General features: G+C 34.4%; 1 protein-coding gene across 2 annotated transcripts in view; it reads left to right on the plus strand.

The window, feature by feature from the left end:
• The first annotated feature begins 4,325 nt into the window (after positions 1-4,325).
• The window catches only part of LOC110373400 (zinc finger protein 541), a 222,395-nt gene continuing 208,033 nt past the window's right edge, over positions 4,326-18,687 (plus strand). For both annotated transcript variants that reach the window (XM_064039704.1, XM_064039705.1), the window contains exon 1: positions 4,326-5,291. The gene's annotated coding sequence lies outside the window, so the exon portion shown is untranslated. The remainder of the gene's footprint in view (positions 5,292-18,687) is intronic.

Consider the following 18,687-nt stretch of genomic DNA (forward strand, 5'->3'; position numbering starts at 1 on the left):
GGCTTTAGGTATCTACTATGCATCCACAATGCTTCTTATTTGTTTATAATGTATCCTTTCCGAGGCCTTCGTAATTCTATATTTGTCGGCGTTAGAACAAAATTTGTTGCTCAAGTGTGCCGCAGGGAGTTATAGGATTAACAGCTATGCCAAATTTTGCGTGCAGTTGTCAGCTAACGCGTGATGTACCAGCAACCTGGTGCCATTTCCTTCACTGTTATGAGAAGGTGGAATGGTTATGACAGCACAAAATGTTTGTTTACCTAAAATGAAATCTTCAAAAATTTAATTTCTCTTTGCAAAATTACTCGAGTAATATTTTATTTTCTATAATAGGGTCTGCTTATTATATTACTTAGTATTGATAAGCAGTCACTCCTTGTTAAACACTGGTACTCAGCTGCATCCGGTTAGACTGGAAGCCAACCCTAAAATAGTTGCGAAAAGGCTCGGAAGATGAAGATGATGATAGTAGGTACCTGCTTATTGTAATACCTAAGTAAGTATGCCAATTAGGTAAAGGTTACAGATTAGTATTTCAAAAAATATCGTAGCCTAACATATCCACAGGGCAATGTTTTCAGGTAAACATCCTAAATCAAAACCACAACACATTTACATCTCACAAACCACTCCACACTTCACCTTGTGTTGTTTTCCGAGCGAATGACTGAGCATTAGCTATGCTCCCGAGCACTCATTGCACTCGTACTACGAATCACTCCATTCAACAAATTTAGGCTGCGATGCACTAAAGCGAGGTAATGCACTTCACAAATAACCACGCATTACTGGAAGCCGCGTCAAACTGTACCATTCACTGCAATTTTTCACACATCTCCGGAAACACTTGATGAATGCTCGAATGTATCGAGATGAAACAGTGCAGAAGTCGGCCGGAATGCGCTCAATAAACTATCTGAGCGTAGTGCACGTTGGTGGTCGGTATGTTTAGGCGCCTTTGAGTTAAAACTGGACATGAACGACGTCTATTTGATAGACCTATCTTTGTAATACAGTTGCCCACTGTTTAGGATAGTGTTTTGTTTCCAGATAGTGATGACAGTGAATAGTAGGCGTTTTGCAAACTATTTTGTTTGTATTACTATTGCTTTCCTTCGGATTTTGTTACGAGTAGTTCCATTTTCTTTTTATCTCCGCTAGCTGAGCTTAAAAACTGACTGAAACAAAAGTACCTAACTAAAACGATTTGTTATATGGAGCATAAAAGCACGATAAAATAAAAAGTTCTTGTAATTTGAAACACAAAACGTATTTTTTTGTTGAAGCTACTAGACGAACTTTTAATTTTTTTCAGCTTTGAGTTTCTAAAATGAAAGTAGTAAAAGCTTGACCTTCAATTCAGTGGAAATAGAAATACTATAACTTCTATGTATGGTTAGGTCAGGTTATTTTTTCAGTAGGTACTCGCGATGTTATCTTTACCCATTAATTCGACGACGTAAAGTAGTAGATTATCATGGAAAATGGATGCGACCTTACATTTTGCTGGATTAATAGTGTAAACCTGTACTCGTAGTGGCATACAGACACATTACCATTAGCACACAAAATCACACAGCGTTAATGATTTTCTAATTAGAAGCAACAGGCGCTCCAAATCTGCGTTATCCTAGCCTTTGTGGCGACTAATTGTAGGATTACCAGATATAACAATTTAGAAATAATGCGTCACTAACAATAGGAACGGAATGCGACATACTAATTATTTCGGTGGTTCCCAACCGACTGAGTTAGTGTCGCGTTGGCAACGTGACAAATTTTTAAGAGGTTATTTTATTCGCATATGCGATTAATCGGACTCATTAGCCATTTTTATGGTTGCGGTGCGTCGGATCAGATTAGAAGAGGAAGGGTTAAATTATTTCTGATTGAGATTTGAAAGTTGTGTGATCCAACGCGTGATGTTCATTCTTTAAAAGATATTTTTTTACTAGTACCTATTCTTATTATGCGAGGCACAAAAGAAAAAGAATAGTACTTATTGTAAACTATGTATATAGGAACTTGAAGCACTGTCAATAATAATTAAAAAGAAAATGTTTGTAGGAATTAAGAAGACGTTTGAAGTTTACAAGGCATACTACAGATGGCGCCACCAAACGCAACAAACGCGCGGGCGGAGAAAGTTCAAGTTCAGAGTTTCACACAAGTAAGTATAGCTTTGCATTCAAAACAAACGATTACCTGGACTCTTTTCTTGTATATCTAATCATACGCGACGGAATTTCTAGGAATTCCAAGCATTAGGTACTTAAATTATCATCGGTCGTCTTCTTATTTAAACTTCAAACGCAATTCTAAAGATGTACCAAGGGACGCACTGATCCTCTAAATGTTAATTTTATCTGTCCTCCCCTGATATTTCAAAACAAGCAATCAGAGCGCCTCGCGGAGGTCAAATTTAATAATTCTGAAAGGCTTTTTTTCATTGGTGAGTGGAATGGGCCTCGCGCGCCCTTGGATCTGTGCTCCCGTCTCGTAATATGACCTGCACCGCTTTCATGTTCACCTAATTGCTCATAATTGAGCTTGACTGAGGCTTCCAGAACAATAAAAGGTCATAAAAAAGTTTTGTGCGATGAACAAATCGCACGATTCGTTTTTCGATAGCGACGATTGCTTTGTTTATAGCGTTCGGTTTGATGAACGGAATTTTGTTATTTTGAATGTTGATTCATGCTGTGATAGGAAATACTTGATTAGTTTTTGTTTGATTGAACTTTGATGCTGACATGAAAAATGTTTTTATTCAATTTTTGCCAAAGGAACATGAAATTAAATTAACCATGATTGAAATAGATCTCTAAATATTTTGTTTTTTAAATTTCATCCTTTTCAAAATATTACAACTGTAAAGAATTCCCGCTGGGACGTTTTGTGTTGCCTACGTCAACTTTAAAACTCAATTTAGTTTTCCACAGACAAAAACCCTTCCACAAAAGACTTGAAAAATATGAAACGAATAAGACAATAACGAAGAACACGCGACGTAAAGAATAGAAAGTACTTGTTATGTTTGAGTTTCGTTGTAACATCAAGGAGATTCAAAAGATACCTAAAGACATTCAATTAATTTGTGACGAAACATTCTTAGGTACTGTCGTCAAAGCGACCGTCCTTTAGGATTTTGGGTCACGACGTCTCTCTATTAGGAGCTTTTAAAAAAGATAAACAAAGGGCCGTCGGCGGCCGCGGTCGTGCTGATGGTGATGCAGGCGGTGGCGGCTCGAGCAGCGACCACGAGAGCACAGTGCCCATTTGTCAATTGATTCCCGATATAATGAAGGGTACATCGCTACATTGGAGCGAGCTGTCAGAGGTGCTCGCCCATTTCGCTATACATTTGGAGGAGTGTGAGTGTGGAGGCCGTGGGGTGTATCGAGCGCTGCGTGCGCATCCACAGTGCGTGTCGACGTCCTGCTCGCACCCGCGCTCTCTCCGCTCTCGTGTCCCGCTCGCCGACCTACACAGCCTCCGAGTTGCGTGCTATTTGATTACGACATGCGTCTGTGTGGCCTCTTGTTTATATTGGACTTGATGCCACTTTAAATTGATTAATTCTTACAACGACACCTCCGATTCTAAGAAACGATTTCGATTAATGAATTCTGATACAATACTTTCGATTTTTATTGTTTTATTTTTAGCCTATGATAGTTTGATTAACTTACCTACCTAAATAAAACAAAGTATTCGCAATATTGTTTTTGCGCCAATTTTTTCATTATAAACTTATTGTTTGCTCTACCATTATCGCTTTATAATAAAGCTAAACTTATTCAATAATACTCGTAGTCATACTTAGTTAATTATAAAACACAAAAATTACCCGCACGTGTTTTATGATATGCTTTATCAATAAAAGATGTAAAGCAGGTCAGGTTACAAAATTAGAGTATTACACGAACAGCTGTTATACATTACACCAGTAAATAAGCCAATAAACACTTATGCCTTGTAAATAAAATTTTATTCAACAATAAAAAATGTCATAACACACAGTCAAAAATAACACGTCCATACAAAGTATGCGATGTTCAATACAATCTATTAGGCGCGCTGTTTGGAATCATGGAAATCCTTGCGCTTGTGAAAGCGTCCTAAAGAGAGTTTTCCACAACTCACTAACACCAATTCGTCGGCCGTAAGCACGCAACTTTTCACGCACACATGCGAAAGTAGCAAAATAAGCGCCTGAAACTGGGCACGGAGCCGCGAGTCGTCGTGCCGTCTCGCTCGCACGCAGTCCCCTGTCCTATTTCAACAGGTTTCGCCTTTCAGCAGTTGCAGTAGAACGCGTGCCTCTAGTAACGGAGCACAAACAGTACGACGAACACACGTCGCGTTGGAAAACCGAAAACACAGTTTCACTGACAGCTCCGACATCACCTGACATTCACCGCCGTCCTCCAAACTACGGCGGGTTCGCGTATTAGTGAAACACTTGGACGTGGATACATATAACTATTTATAAATGCATATTTCGTAGCGATGTGTGTTCAGTGGTCGGTTGGGAGTTAGTGGAAAACGCGCGCGTTTCGCGTATCGCTTGCAAACTTCACGTGCTCGCCATGAACTCCGTCAAACTTGACTGTGCCAAAAACTATCTCGTAAAGCACTTGTAAATATGATAGTACTCCGTAAACTTGCTCTGAATACCTTGTGATGTTACTGTGAATTGAAATGGAATTTATTAGGAAAGACACCGCAAGTTAACACGATGTAAATCTTAACGTGTTTCAATGTTTACCTCTTCAGTGTTGTGAATATAGAATAAATTAGTGTTTAAAACTTGAAAGAGATGTAGCCGAGCATCAGTGTGGACTTTTAGACTATAGACGGATAGGTGGAAATGGTTGTGATTAAATAAACGTGAAGAAGATCGAGTGCGTTCGTTTCTGTCATGAAAAGACTTACAAAAAAATCTGGTTGTTAATTCTCCCGTAAGTTGTGATTAAACGCTAGGAAAGCAAATATATTTATGTATGTACGAATAAAATAGTGAAAATTAAGTATTTTATGTACATATGTTGTACCTGTTGTAGTGTTTGCGTTTCTGTCCATAACAAACGTTAAAAGATTGTCGGTGTTGAGGGATCCCGGATAATTTCCCATGAGGTTGTGACTACAATAAACAAAACTGGAACAAAAACTTGCAAGTTCCATTGTTATTGAGATGTGATCGTACATCGTGCTTTGTAGTGAAATACGGTGTATGTACGTGGACTTATTTTGTTCGCCAACTTCGAGACATCGGCTCTATTAAGGTAAGATTTATTTATTTGTATGTATACGTAGCCATAACTTTGCGTATTTATTAAGCCATTATCTACAATACTTTATTAGCTATGTATATTTTTAATTACGAACCAAATTAGTTTTCACAAAGTTTTTGACATTACCTAAACTTGGTTTAAACATGTACGTACCTTTGTTCTATTTTCTCAGCGTTTAGTAAAGTATTGAGAAGTTTACAAATCAATATAAAATTACGCATATTTTGTAATATCTCGGGATATAGATTCGTACTTTATGACCTAAATAACTTCTGACAAATTCAAATTCAATAATCGCGTAACCGAGGGACTGTGGGGAAAAAACGCGGGCGATTTTCTTTTGTTCGTACAATTGTAACACCAACTCCGTTGGACGCGAATTTTAAGTATAATTAGTTTCCTTTTCCTTTGTCTTTCCTTTTTATATTTCTTTTTGAACATTTTTCATTAAGTTTACTTATTCATCATTACTTTGGCTTGTTTATTTATGTTATTGTGTAACAATCAGCTAGATGATTACCGTTTTATTATGGAAATGGAAAGTTTTTGAGTATTCAGGAACACTTTATAAAAGCTTTTACTTAAATAGATTTTTACCATAGCATTGTATATTATTTCGTTCTGGTATCAAAGTAGCAGTGTCTTAATTTTTCTATCACAAGAGAAAAAACATTCAAATTAATTAAGGCAAATATAGGTACCTAATTAAGATACTGTCTTAACTTGTAACTGCTTTTAAATTTTTTTTTTAAATTCACAAAATGATCAATAATAGAATCTAACCCGGAAAAGATGGCATCGTATACTGTATTCAAAGTAGGACAAGATAAACTAACTCTTTTCTGAATTTCTCCCAGAAATAAATACATAAGAAACACTTACCTCTTTATTATATTTAAAGGTAGTATTAATTAACACATCAATAAAATAAAATAGTTAATTTATACGAAGGTGTGCTCTCGTCTGATTAGCTCTTCGCCTATAAAGGCTAAGAGCCCTATATTGTCGGCACTAATACTAAACAAGGACTTCGTAGAAACTGTTTATGCGTTCAAGTTAATGTCATTTCAGTACATGCTTTAAACGGTCCTGCTAATTCAGGTAAACTGTCGTAAAAGTAAAGAAAGATGCCATTATTGGTATAAAAAATAAGAATTTATATAGGTACTTATATATGAAAAGAAATACCTACCTACGCAGAGGACTGTTACAAAAATAAGAATTCATATACCTACTTATATATGAAAAGAAATACTCAGAGGACTGTTATGTGCAAATATTGAAACACCTTAGCAAAAATACCGCCTATGTTACTATTTCACAATTAGATTTAATTCATCTTATTTGAAATCTACTACTTAATTTCTAAAATGAAACACATTTAAACTGTTTGAAAAAAGTTTTCCAATATCTTTGAATATTTTAAACAAATTGTAGGTACCTATTATAAGCCAGTATTACATTATCATTGTGCTCTAATATTGTACTGAATATAAGAGTTTGTAACACAAATAAATACCATACCATAGTCAATAAATCTGTTGGCATTTAAAATACAGCGCAACAGCACCTAACATACAAGCTAACGTTTAGTCACGAAATTAACAACGTGAACTAACGGCGAATAATTTGTGTCCGTATAGCATAGACACAACTTCGTGTGAGAGACATATCATAGACTAAATGTTTATGATAGACAATTCTTACCTCTTTCCAACATAGCATAGATGGCCGACTGTTCCACATCCTGAAAGAAACTTAGTAAAGTTGCTCAGGCGTGTGATATTTCCATGCAAACAAAGAAGGTGAATATTATCAGTAGAATATTATCAAAAAACTGAAGACATTTTTATAACTACCGAAATACAGACCATTAAACCAATTAGGTGCAACTATTGTGTAACAGTTACATCAACCAATTACATATTCGTAGAAGAAAGAGTACTCATATACCCAATCTCTATTCAAAAAACATCTTCTTACTTATTTCTCTACACCAACTAAAGATAGCAAACACAGGCCGCATTTCAAACCTAGATACGATTCTTTTAAAATTTAAAAATCAAACGGAGACGTTCGTGAAACATAAGGTTTTGTATGAAATGTATGAATGCGCAATGTTCATTTCACTTGTAAATAAGAGTAGAGCGGGGTTTGTGCGCCAGTATTGAAATTAGTTATTACTTATGAATCTTCGTTTAGAACCCTAGGGAAATTATTTAAACTTCCGTCTTGTTCTGTGTCATGTATGAGTGAATTATGCTTTTTTATTGGAATTCTATTGAAGCTTCAATATAGCGTATTCAGTTTATTGTATTAATGCCAAAAGGTGCCGTTTATTATTGGGAAGTTACATATATTTTCTTTTTAAACTTTACAATTATATTAGCAATCAAAAATGTTATTCGTAACTAAAAAAGAGGTCTTGATAGTGTTCAGAAATGACATACGAATCTACAATGGGTCTCCGCAATTTCAGAAGTATCTAGGTATTTCCACTCTTGTCAAAGCAATGAATGGTGATTTATTTACATAAATGCAAAATGCATTTTTTAGTTTGTTTTAAGTTAGCGCGTCGTTTAAAGAATTTCCTAATGTATTCTAGTTTATGAAATTAATCAAAATTAGGCCAGATACTGATTTCATCTAAGGGCGTCGTCATAATTATTCATTCACTTATTGAAGTATATTTCCAATCTGCCTAGATGAAGCAAATGCAGTTACGTATTTTACGTAATACGTAGTTTTCGTTATTTTACTAACCACAACCGCAACGACTACGCGATACCTATATTCAATAGATTAATAGCACGAGAGCAGTGTTCTATTACTGATCTAAAATGAATCGCGTTTGCATTGAAACATATTCGTATTGTAACATATTTTAAGTGGGTACATAGATATATGCAAAATTTTACAGTTACTATTTTATTTACATGCTCAATGAGGTGCTAAAAGAACAGAAGGTAATGGAAATAAAGATTTTATATATCTTCGTTACATTGTCTGATTAGTTACACAACGTCGGTGAAACTACTGGAAGAAACTAATACTGCATAAGAAAACGGCCCGTTATTTGTATAAAAATAAAACAAACACTTTTAATTCTAACAACACATAAATAGGTACATAATAATACTCGGTGGACACACAAATCGTTACAAATTATCGTATGAAAAAGCTGCAGTTCATTCGCTAATTCTCCGTCCCCTAGGGATGTGCCACAAAATGATGTACCTACATGATGTCGTGTACCGAATCGCTGCTGATTGCTCCGCGTATTTTAACTCCCAGCACGATGAAATTGTGTCGAAAAATGTTACGGACAATTTAATTTGTGGGGACGTCACATTTTGATTCGGCTTCTTTTGTTTGGAATAAGGTTGGTAAATAGGTAATTTTAGCAGATAAAAATAATGTATGTACCTAAGTAAAACATGATGTAACTTGTGTTTTATAGTTTCACTCGAATGTTCGGCATACTTCATTTTCTAGAAATCCAAAAGTTACATCCATTAAAGAAATTAAATAGACGAGAAAATAGAAAGAGAAAGAAAATCAATTTCCACTTCCGTTCTCACCAAAGCGACAAGAAAGAAAAACTAAAATGAGTCGCACTGATTCTAGTAAAAGAATAGACTCTGTAACTTCGAATAAAAATGGAACGGCTTGTAAAATCACCGTTATTTATAACAGTTAATTATTCGCGGAATGGTGTATACGTATGTAACAGTTCACGCAGTTGTTATGAAAGATGTTACTTATGACATCTGCAATTTGGTTGCAGACAGGTGATTGAAGAAGAACATACGCGTATGTTATTGTACGTCACTTTTCATTACAAAAGAATTCTTACAAAAAAGAATAGCACATAGTAATACAATTATTTTCATTTGAAACAAGAATAAAACTCTGTACCTAATATTACAGATAATTTTTTGACAAAAATGTTAAGCCCACAAACATTTCTGAGACAAGATTAGCAATGACTGTCAGGTGGGTTTCAAACTAGTGTTGTTTGTAATGCACGCGGCCATTTTCTTCAAAGAAAAACTATTTGAATGACTGTTGTATTTATCAGCTAAGAAGCCATTCTAACTCTAGACTAGCAATAAATAAATTTAAAAGAGTATGTTTAAGCTTTCAGATTCATCAAAGAGTTCGTCGATATGCCAACGTTTTAAGACGAATAAAAATAAATATTTTAAAATTATAATTCCTAATATTAGAGCAGTGAATGACCGCATTAATAATGTTCTTTTCACTATATTCCCACCTTTATAGCCCGTCATATTTCTATTCGATTTGTCAACTCGCGATAAATCCTGTGCCTTAAATTAGTACATGCTATTTTAGTGCCTGATATTTTTCACATCGAGATGATAATACAACTCGTATATTCTTGAAAGTAAACATAACTAAGCAGTAGGTTTTACAAATTATTACCTATGCTTATTCTGGTGACAGATTTATGCAAAACATTACCATTTTTCGTCGGTGTGCGCCATAAAAATATGTTATTAGCATACCAATGTGTTGTGAAAATAAATATAGAACGAGGTGTGAGATTTCCATTCCATTCAGGAACATCCATATTTAACAATAATGTGTGCATATTTTATTACCATTTTCTTGGTAAAACTTAGATTTGCGGTTTCTATGAAAATTTAAGCTATAGCCTAAAAGGCTCTAAGTTACACATTATAGTATTGTACGAAAATTATTTTTTTGATTGAATTTTCATAAAAAGAGAAAGGTATTTATTGTATTGTGGTCTTTTGATAGCATATAATAAGTTTAGAAATATAAATATCTGAACTTTACATTAACAAATAGTTACGCTATACCTACTTGTTTTTAGCATATCATACCTTATCTGGGTGTAGTACTACTATCACATTCAAGACTACTTTTAAGCTAACTAAAAAATAGTGCCAACCAATACAAATAGTTCTCAGTACCTACATGTACTTCTAACAATATGTATGTCAGACTTCAACTGCAATGATTAGCGGAGTTCGCCTTTTAGATTTATAGTTCAGCTGAAAGTAATTATGTGTCATCGGAAACTAGTTTATTTGAGTTATGGTACATTAAGGTGCCGACTGATTACCGCTGTTTGTTATTATAATGTTCAACAAAGACGTATGTGCTTACAAAAATGTTGTGGACACGTAGCATATGGAGGAAACGTAATGTGTAGGTTCCGTGCTTTGTTAAAATAGGTTTATTTTAGTAACAGTTTTCATAGAAAAGGTTGTCAATTGGCGGAAAAGTTCACGATTGCTTCCAAACGTTAATTTTTACGTTAACATGCCGTCTCATGTAAAGTAGGATATTATAGTTTTGAAAATAAATGAGCACCAGCAATATAATTTAACTACCATTAGCATTGTTCAGATAACTCGATATTAACTAGCGTATCCTAAAATAGCGCTTCCACAAATATGAAGCAGGTCAATCTATAAGCGATCTAACTCTTAGACATACAAACAATATGAAGTTGTAAACTGCGAATCACGATTTATTTACCCACGAACGATCTTTTGAATGCGTTAACACCTTGTATGACCTTGCAGAATACATTCAGGCTAAAGTTGTACACTCATCGACAGCCCTTTTAGTAAAATGGAAAAGGTAAATGCCCAAAACGCGAATAATGATTGGAAGTACAGTTGCGTTGAGCGGTTGTTATTGCTCAGAGCCGGTCGTTCCCTGTTTTAAGAGTTGTGAGCGAGCCAAATCGCGGCCGAGTAATGTACTGCTACTGCCAAGGCGAATTCTATTGCTATGATACACCACTGACCTTCTATTGTCTCCGACAGTGGGACATTTCTTTAGTACAATCGGGTGATAAAGCGTCTATGTTTGTTTTAATCACCTTATTAACAACTTTGCAGTTAATTTTCGAGTAGCAAACTTGTTGGTTAAACTGCAGCTAGTTTTCGCAGTAAAATGCTCACACAGTTTCAGTTTTAAGTACTCTCTTTTGAGTTAGTCTTCAGTTGTTTTTAAGTTATTAGCTTATTCACTTCGTTATCAATTAATTTAATCTCTTTACTTTTCGTGGTTTCACCATTCACCTCCTTTTTGCAATTGGGTAAAAAGTAACCTAGCCTATGACCTGTTTCAGCCTCTAAACTATTTGTTTAGTGTACCTACCATATTTAACACAGGATTAAAAATATTACAAGTTTTGATTGGAACAATTATTTTTACATTTACTTTTATATAATTATAAGAATTACTCGTAAATACGTGTTTTTGATAAGAATTTTTGGACAAACGTTGAACAGAAGCAAACTCTCGATTCCCAGCAATTTTGTAAATTAAATCTGTATGATAAAGTGCGCACATAGATCTATTCATTTCAGTATAAGATTAAGTTAAGGTTTGTATAAAACTGTATTTTGCATGAAATAAACACCTTTTTTTTAGATGTTATGTATTTGAACACTTCTTCTTCTTCTTCTTCTTAGCGTTTATCCCGTCTTGTGACGGGGTCCGCTTTCCGTATCTTCTTCTTCCACTTCGCTCTATCCTGGACATCTTCCTCTTTGAGTTCGCAGATTTCCATGTCTTTCTTTATGAACACTGAATGTGAAATAAAACTATTTAGAGAATTACGTCAATAGCTATAATTTATAGCGAAGACAGGAAAGGGGTTGCAACCGTGTCAATCATTCAGACACTTACATGAAATAAAAAAAATGTGCTACAGGAAAAAAGCAGTTCTTAGTCATATAAATTACACACAATTTTATATCTAATAGACCTTATTTTTATTTGATCAGTATCATCTAAAAATGTAGTCATGGTGGCTTAGTTATTTAATATTGTTGGAAAAACGCTCGGGAGATGATGATGTACATCAAAAAATGTATGCAATACAAGTATGCTTTCGATAGTTAACTTACTTCCTACATAAATCGAATGGTCAACATTAACTAAAGCTAGTATAAACTAACTTAGGTCATATGACTAAGGTTTTATTAGCTTTTACTTGATTAATTCTGGACCAAACACTAACTTTAGTAAGCGCGTTAGAACAAGGCTTAGGCAAGTGAAAGCAAACACATACAGTGAGATTCAATTTGGATTACTTACTTATCCTTACTTATATTATAAATGCAAAAGTAACTCCGTCTGGTTGTTTGCCTTGCTTTTGCACCAAACCTACTCAACAGAGTTAAATAAAATTTGGTACACAAATGGTCTAGTGTAAACCTGAGAAAGGACATTTTATACCTATGCGGTAAGTAAGTAGTTCCCTCGAGACACGGGTGGAACCGCGGGGAACTGCTAGTTTTTTTGTATAGAGAAAACTCCGCTAAAATAAGATGACAACCCACTCCATCATTTGCAGAGGAAATGTAAGCGATTTATTTTTATTTTAGAGAAATGAGTGAAACTGCATGCGAAGGTTAGTTGGTCATCCATTTTAAAGAGCACAAGATTTTTTAGACATGCTTTATTTTCTAATAAACATGAAGAATTGCTCATTATTTTAAACAAATACACAAATAATCAATCTTACGCATAAAAAAGCAGTGCAAAAAATATGAATGTAAGAACAAGGACAGTAAATTGCCTTCAGAAAAATTTTCGCAAAAATCTCGTCGCACGAAATGACATTTGTTTCGAAATGTTACGAACGAAAAGCTCATTTTTCTATTCATTGCTCGTTCAGTACACACGAGTCAAGGCTAGCGTAGTGGAAAAATGCAAAATAAAAATAGACACGATATTCTGTCGATTCGTCACCGTTTCTTGCAGTGTTTCCGTGCATTGTCATAGACAATTAGAACAGTATTTTCGAATTTCTGCAGCATTTAAGGTTATTTTTCATTTGTGTTTTTGGATAATGTCATCAAGGTCTATATTGCAAAGTTTAATATGGATTTATGCATAATTGAAGGTATTATAGATAGTCTTTTCTGATAAAAATGTTTCTGTATCATCGTTCTATGGGATAAATAATCAACACCCAACTAGAGAATATTTATATTTGAGCATACAGCAGACTACACAGTGGCCCGACAATGGGCCCGTATTTGGAGATTTTTTTAAAGAAAGTCTTGAATCCAATCTAAGTTTTTATTCAGTCTTATGCCAGCTAAATACCCGATCTTCATACTGATTTATGGGGCCAAAAAACTATCGGTCGACTACAAGTCTGCAGTTTGCGGGTACACTTAATACGATATATTTCTTCTTTGCCAATTAAAACTACATGAAACATGCACAAGTACCAGTTGTGAAGTAATGAAAATATTAGAGAATCTATTACACAATGTCCCGGTAATTTCACAAGTGGGAGTAGTTAGTGATCCATCAATTGACGTTGAAGTGCGGCCAACAGCATTATCGTGCCATTGTTTACTTTCTGTAACAAAACAACATCAATTAAACTTAATTACACTGAAAATAGGACTTTCATTTGTTTGGTGTTCTTAATAATAGTGTTTGTAAAGGTAACTCTTGTATTTTATAGTTTTATGCAGATATCTGTCATTTTTTCTGTTCACTATTACTGCCTTTTTCATTCTTTATCATTTTCTTTTATTTATTAACTGGCTTCCACCCACAGTTCCACCCGCGTCCTTAAAGAATTAATTCGCTTATCTGAATGGGGATAATAAGTATCCTAAGCCCACCAATTTTTACTTAAACCGGTTCAGCCGTAAGTTCTTGAGTCATAAGTTGTGTAATACAGTTTTCTTTTATAGTCATAGAGCAGTTAAATTAAGCAATAAATATAAACAATAATATCTGTTTGCGGCTTGTTGTTGCTCTGATAAAAATAGTGAGCCATTAAAGGAGTGAGTATGTATTTGTGCAATGGCATGTAATCTTACAAAACAATTTAGAAACCCACGATTGGTAATAAGGAAAAATTCAATTAAAATGTTTCATGTCTATAAACTAGTCTCAGCACTCAGCGACGTCCATTAAAGACCAACGTTAATGAATGTTAATAGATCTATATATTGGTCCAAATAAGATTTAATAAAATACTACGTGCTTTTAAGACATTGCACAGCTTTCTATAAATGAAAAGAAAAAAGTGTATGGGGATTTCTTTAACGTTTTTTTTTACATACAATAAAAATATTTCTTACATATTGGCACGAAATCAAAAGTTTATAATAAATAATGAAAGAATAGTGTAGACATTACGTTGGTGTGCTATCTTTTCGCGACGATCGCTCTTGAACTGGCCGACATTTTTTGAGTTCAGTCTCCGTAAACAATCACACATGTTTTATAAGAATAATGTCGTTGTTGTCACGCAGAATAGTGCAATAAACAGTTTTTTCTTTGTCTTAATTTCTATTATATGTTTCTAAAGATATTCTTACATTAACTGTCCGTAATAAATGAAACCAAAGAACAAATCTTTGGTTTTTGGATTTTATCAAGACTAACTTACAACGATTATTTATTTTTCATCGTAACATGTTTATCGATTGGAAAAAAAATATCTGGGATTCGAAAATTAGATAACGTGTTATGAGGATGTTTAACCTATCAATAAAATAATTTACTCCAATGAAGATATGAAAATTAAAAAAATAAGAACAAGTGATTAAAACCCTCTCCATCTTCGCTTCAACAACCTCATGTGATCCTAAGGTAATTTATCAATCGCCATCGATAAGCTACGGCGTAGCTGCTGTAGCACGTGCTACGTACATAAGTAATTGCTACGCGACATTCCGAGTCTTGAAGTGTTCCCGTAGCACTTAGGTAATACGTATTTGGTGTACTTTTCTTTTTAAAAATAATGAAATCAATGGTCCTTAGATTTAAAGTAAAACTAAAGCCTCACCTTCGCACGGGTGCAATAAAACTAAAAAAAAGTATTTCTCCACTATATAATGGATGTTATTATTACTTATAAATCTTGCTCTTTAATCACTCTATCTATAAAAAAAAAATGCATCAAAATCCATTGTGACATCCAAAAGATATAAGCGTACATAAGGATATAGGGACAGAGCAAGCAAGACTTTGTTTTATACTATGTATTTATACCGGACTGTTGTGGATTTTAGCTTTAAAAAAACTACCTAAAACATTAATTATGTTTGAAATTTCGATTAAAAATAGTTCGGTATTAGTTATTCCGACGGGGATGTTACAGTTTTGGCCCCTAATGACATAATAATTTGACGCAATGCAGAAACATGAAAACTGTGTGATAACTGTGAACGAGTCGTGTGATAACATTCTACTGTCGTAAAACTATTTTATGGTCCACGGTGATATTCGCTATGAAATGCCATTTTTATTTGGTTGCAGAAAAGTTATAAGTGTATATTTTATTGTAGAGTTGTATCATTCAATTTAGATAGTAAAAGTTTTCAAGTACCTTAAGTAGAATATGTTCTATATTTTTTCGAATTAAAATAGTGACGTGCTAACTCAAAAATACATCTTCGTTTGAAAATGTAAATGTAAGTAATGAAAATGTATCATAACGTCTATATCAGTACAGTTTCTTCATAAGATTTTCAAGAATGAATTTTATATAAAAACATCTAATACGCCTATGTTAACGTTTAAAAAATGGCTGGCTAATTAATGTCATATTCAGAGGCAGAAGGCAACGTGAATCAGTGCTTTGGCTTTAAAAAATAAAACGTCTTGGTAAAAATGGACAGTGGGCGGGAAAGACAAAAATATGTCGGCCACTAATTTTTGACGCCTCATATACTTGCACTATGTTTGTGTTCGTAATGACCTTTACAAATATTTCGTACAAAAATATAAACTCGTAGGTATAATATTATAAACGACGTCTGGTAATGTGAGCTTTTAAATGTAATATAATGTAACTCTGTGAACGTTTGCTGGAAAACCTAATTTTGCTAATGCTGATAAGCGCGAGTTCAATTTGGAAGAATTTTCTGCTCAATTTAAAAAAGCTTTCTAACACCATTCACGCTACATACTACGCCCTGTTACACAGATACGATCTATTACACAAGGGAACAAAATAAGACTTTTTTTTTGTTGCATGAAATTTTATGACTTTTGTTTACTAATTCGAGGTCGCTGATTTCAAATCTACCCACATTTTTTTTCTAACAGCTTTAGTTTTTGAGATACAGCTATTGACCGTATTTTCAAACAAGTTACACTTAAATTTCATAAAACAGAGCATTTTATTTAAAAAGTATATAATTTTGACTATTTCTATGTTGCAAAATACTTGTGAAAATGATACTAACTATTTCTGTAATATTTGTGGTGAATATACATCTAAAGATTGTAGACTGAGCGTGTCGGAGTTCTTGAAACGGGTGTACTTTGAGTTCTTTGGATTTTCTTTGGACACCTGCGACAGGTACCTACTGGGTGTCTTAAATGTTAGGTAAAACATGCATCGAGTCTTTAAGGTTATGGAAAAGTAAGAAAAGACCGCATTCCAAGTAACAAACACATATGATCTGGCGAGAACCCTCGAATCATTAGGTAGTTTTTCTGCGTGGTTGATATGAACGATATTAACAAAAAAAAAACGGTCCAAATGGATTTATCCTAACTTGTTATCTACTACTTTACCTTAATAAAGGTGCTACCACCTTTGCACATCAAACTTTGGCTCATGAAACAATTTGTAAAAGCTCTGAACAAAAATGCTCAATACATATCTAAAAAGTCCCATTATTTGAGTATAGAGAAACTAAAAGCCGGAATTTTTGCTGGTTCACAAATAAGGTGATTGATGAAAGATGAGAAGTTTCATAATTACATGACCGATATCGAAAAAAATGCCTGAAACGAATTCGTTTGGATTGCACAAAAATTTCTATCAAACAAAAAGGACGAAAGCTTATTCAAAGCACTTTGAACAGATGTTGTCGCATTTCCAACAGCTTGGTTGTGATATGAGCATCAAGGTATACCTCCTCCTTAGCTATTTTGACCATTTCCCTGAAAATCTATGCGATCTCATTGAAGAACAAGGTGAACGGTCCCATCAAGATATTCGGACTATGGAAAAGCGGTCCCAGGGTCATTGGAATGTCAACATGATGGCGAAATACTGTTGCAGCATTAAAGACAGCCCTAGTGAACCCAATCAAGCTAGAAAATCTTATAAAAGAAAGTTTTTTGATGCTTAATTGTTGTTTTTCTGCTGTTTTTTGTTAATAAAACTGTGAAAATCACGTTTTGTTGATATCTCAAAAACTAAAGCTGATACAGAAATTCTGACTTCAGATCTTAAATTAGCAGCCCAAAAATATACAATACTAGTCGTAATATTTTATGCAACCAAAATCTTGTTCCCTTGTGTTATTATATTGTCAGGTTTGCTAGCAAGCAGATTATGTTAAAATATTCTATTCATCTGTCCATATGAATCGTCAGTAAGTTTTCAGCTGTGTCGCGTAGAACGAGTATTGCTCGAACAGCAATATATCCAGCAAGTTCCAAGCTGTTTGACAACCCTTATTTATGAACGCAGCGGACTTGTACTAGATGAAGGGATGTCGTCTGCATGTGTGGGTTTCACTCGCACATCTATCAGTCTTACATTGAAGCAAAAGTCCCTTTCAAGCAGAAAAGTACAGTCATAAATATTTGGCCCGGTATTTTGACAGTTTGCGTCAAGTAGTAACAAACTTGTAGATATTCATGTTAACTTTGCTCATTAATGCATGTAAACACGGTTTTCAGCGGAAACATTCCCAAAGGTCAGGATCTGTATATAATAAACTAGTTATTATCTAAATAATGCTTGCATACCGGGATTACCTTACACATTTTCGTTGTTTACTTCTCTCGTCACTCCATTAGTTTTCACGTCACTGTAACAGAAATACACACATATACTTACAAACAGAAATTATAAATACATAATTATTCGCTACGTACGCACAGGTGAATCACTTTTCTTAGTATCTCTACGTAAAACAAAACCGAACGTATTCATGCGCGTCATAGATTCCATTTTGTTTTGGTGACGGTGTTAAGTTGTGTGCTCACTGCCGGAAAATTATGGGCAACATTATCATGCTGCCTAGAATGACAACGTTTCCCAAACAACCTTATTGCGTAGGCCTTTTTTTGCTGTCAGTTAATATTATTTATGGGTAAACAACTATTTTATTGGACGCTGTGAGCACGTTATTGGTCATATAAGCCAAGATTTTATCATCAGTGAACATGTAGCTTTACTATGGAACATCTAAATTAAGTTTCCACGGTTGTATGCGCTAATGTTTTTTTTATATGACGAGTTGTTTTTTAATGTTTGTGGAGGAATGTTTTACGTGTTTGTTGAGGTATGGCGTCATTTGAAGTAATTATATATGGAGCGGTGGCGTTTAGTGGGCGACCGTATTTTTTTGGTCGTAATCATAAACTGTGCAGT

Source organism: Helicoverpa armigera, chromosome 20 (genome assembly GCF_030705265.1).
Source record: "Helicoverpa armigera isolate CAAS_96S chromosome 20, ASM3070526v1, whole genome shotgun sequence".
NCBI classification, from domain to species: Eukaryota; Metazoa; Arthropoda; class Insecta; order Lepidoptera; family Noctuidae; genus Helicoverpa; species Helicoverpa armigera.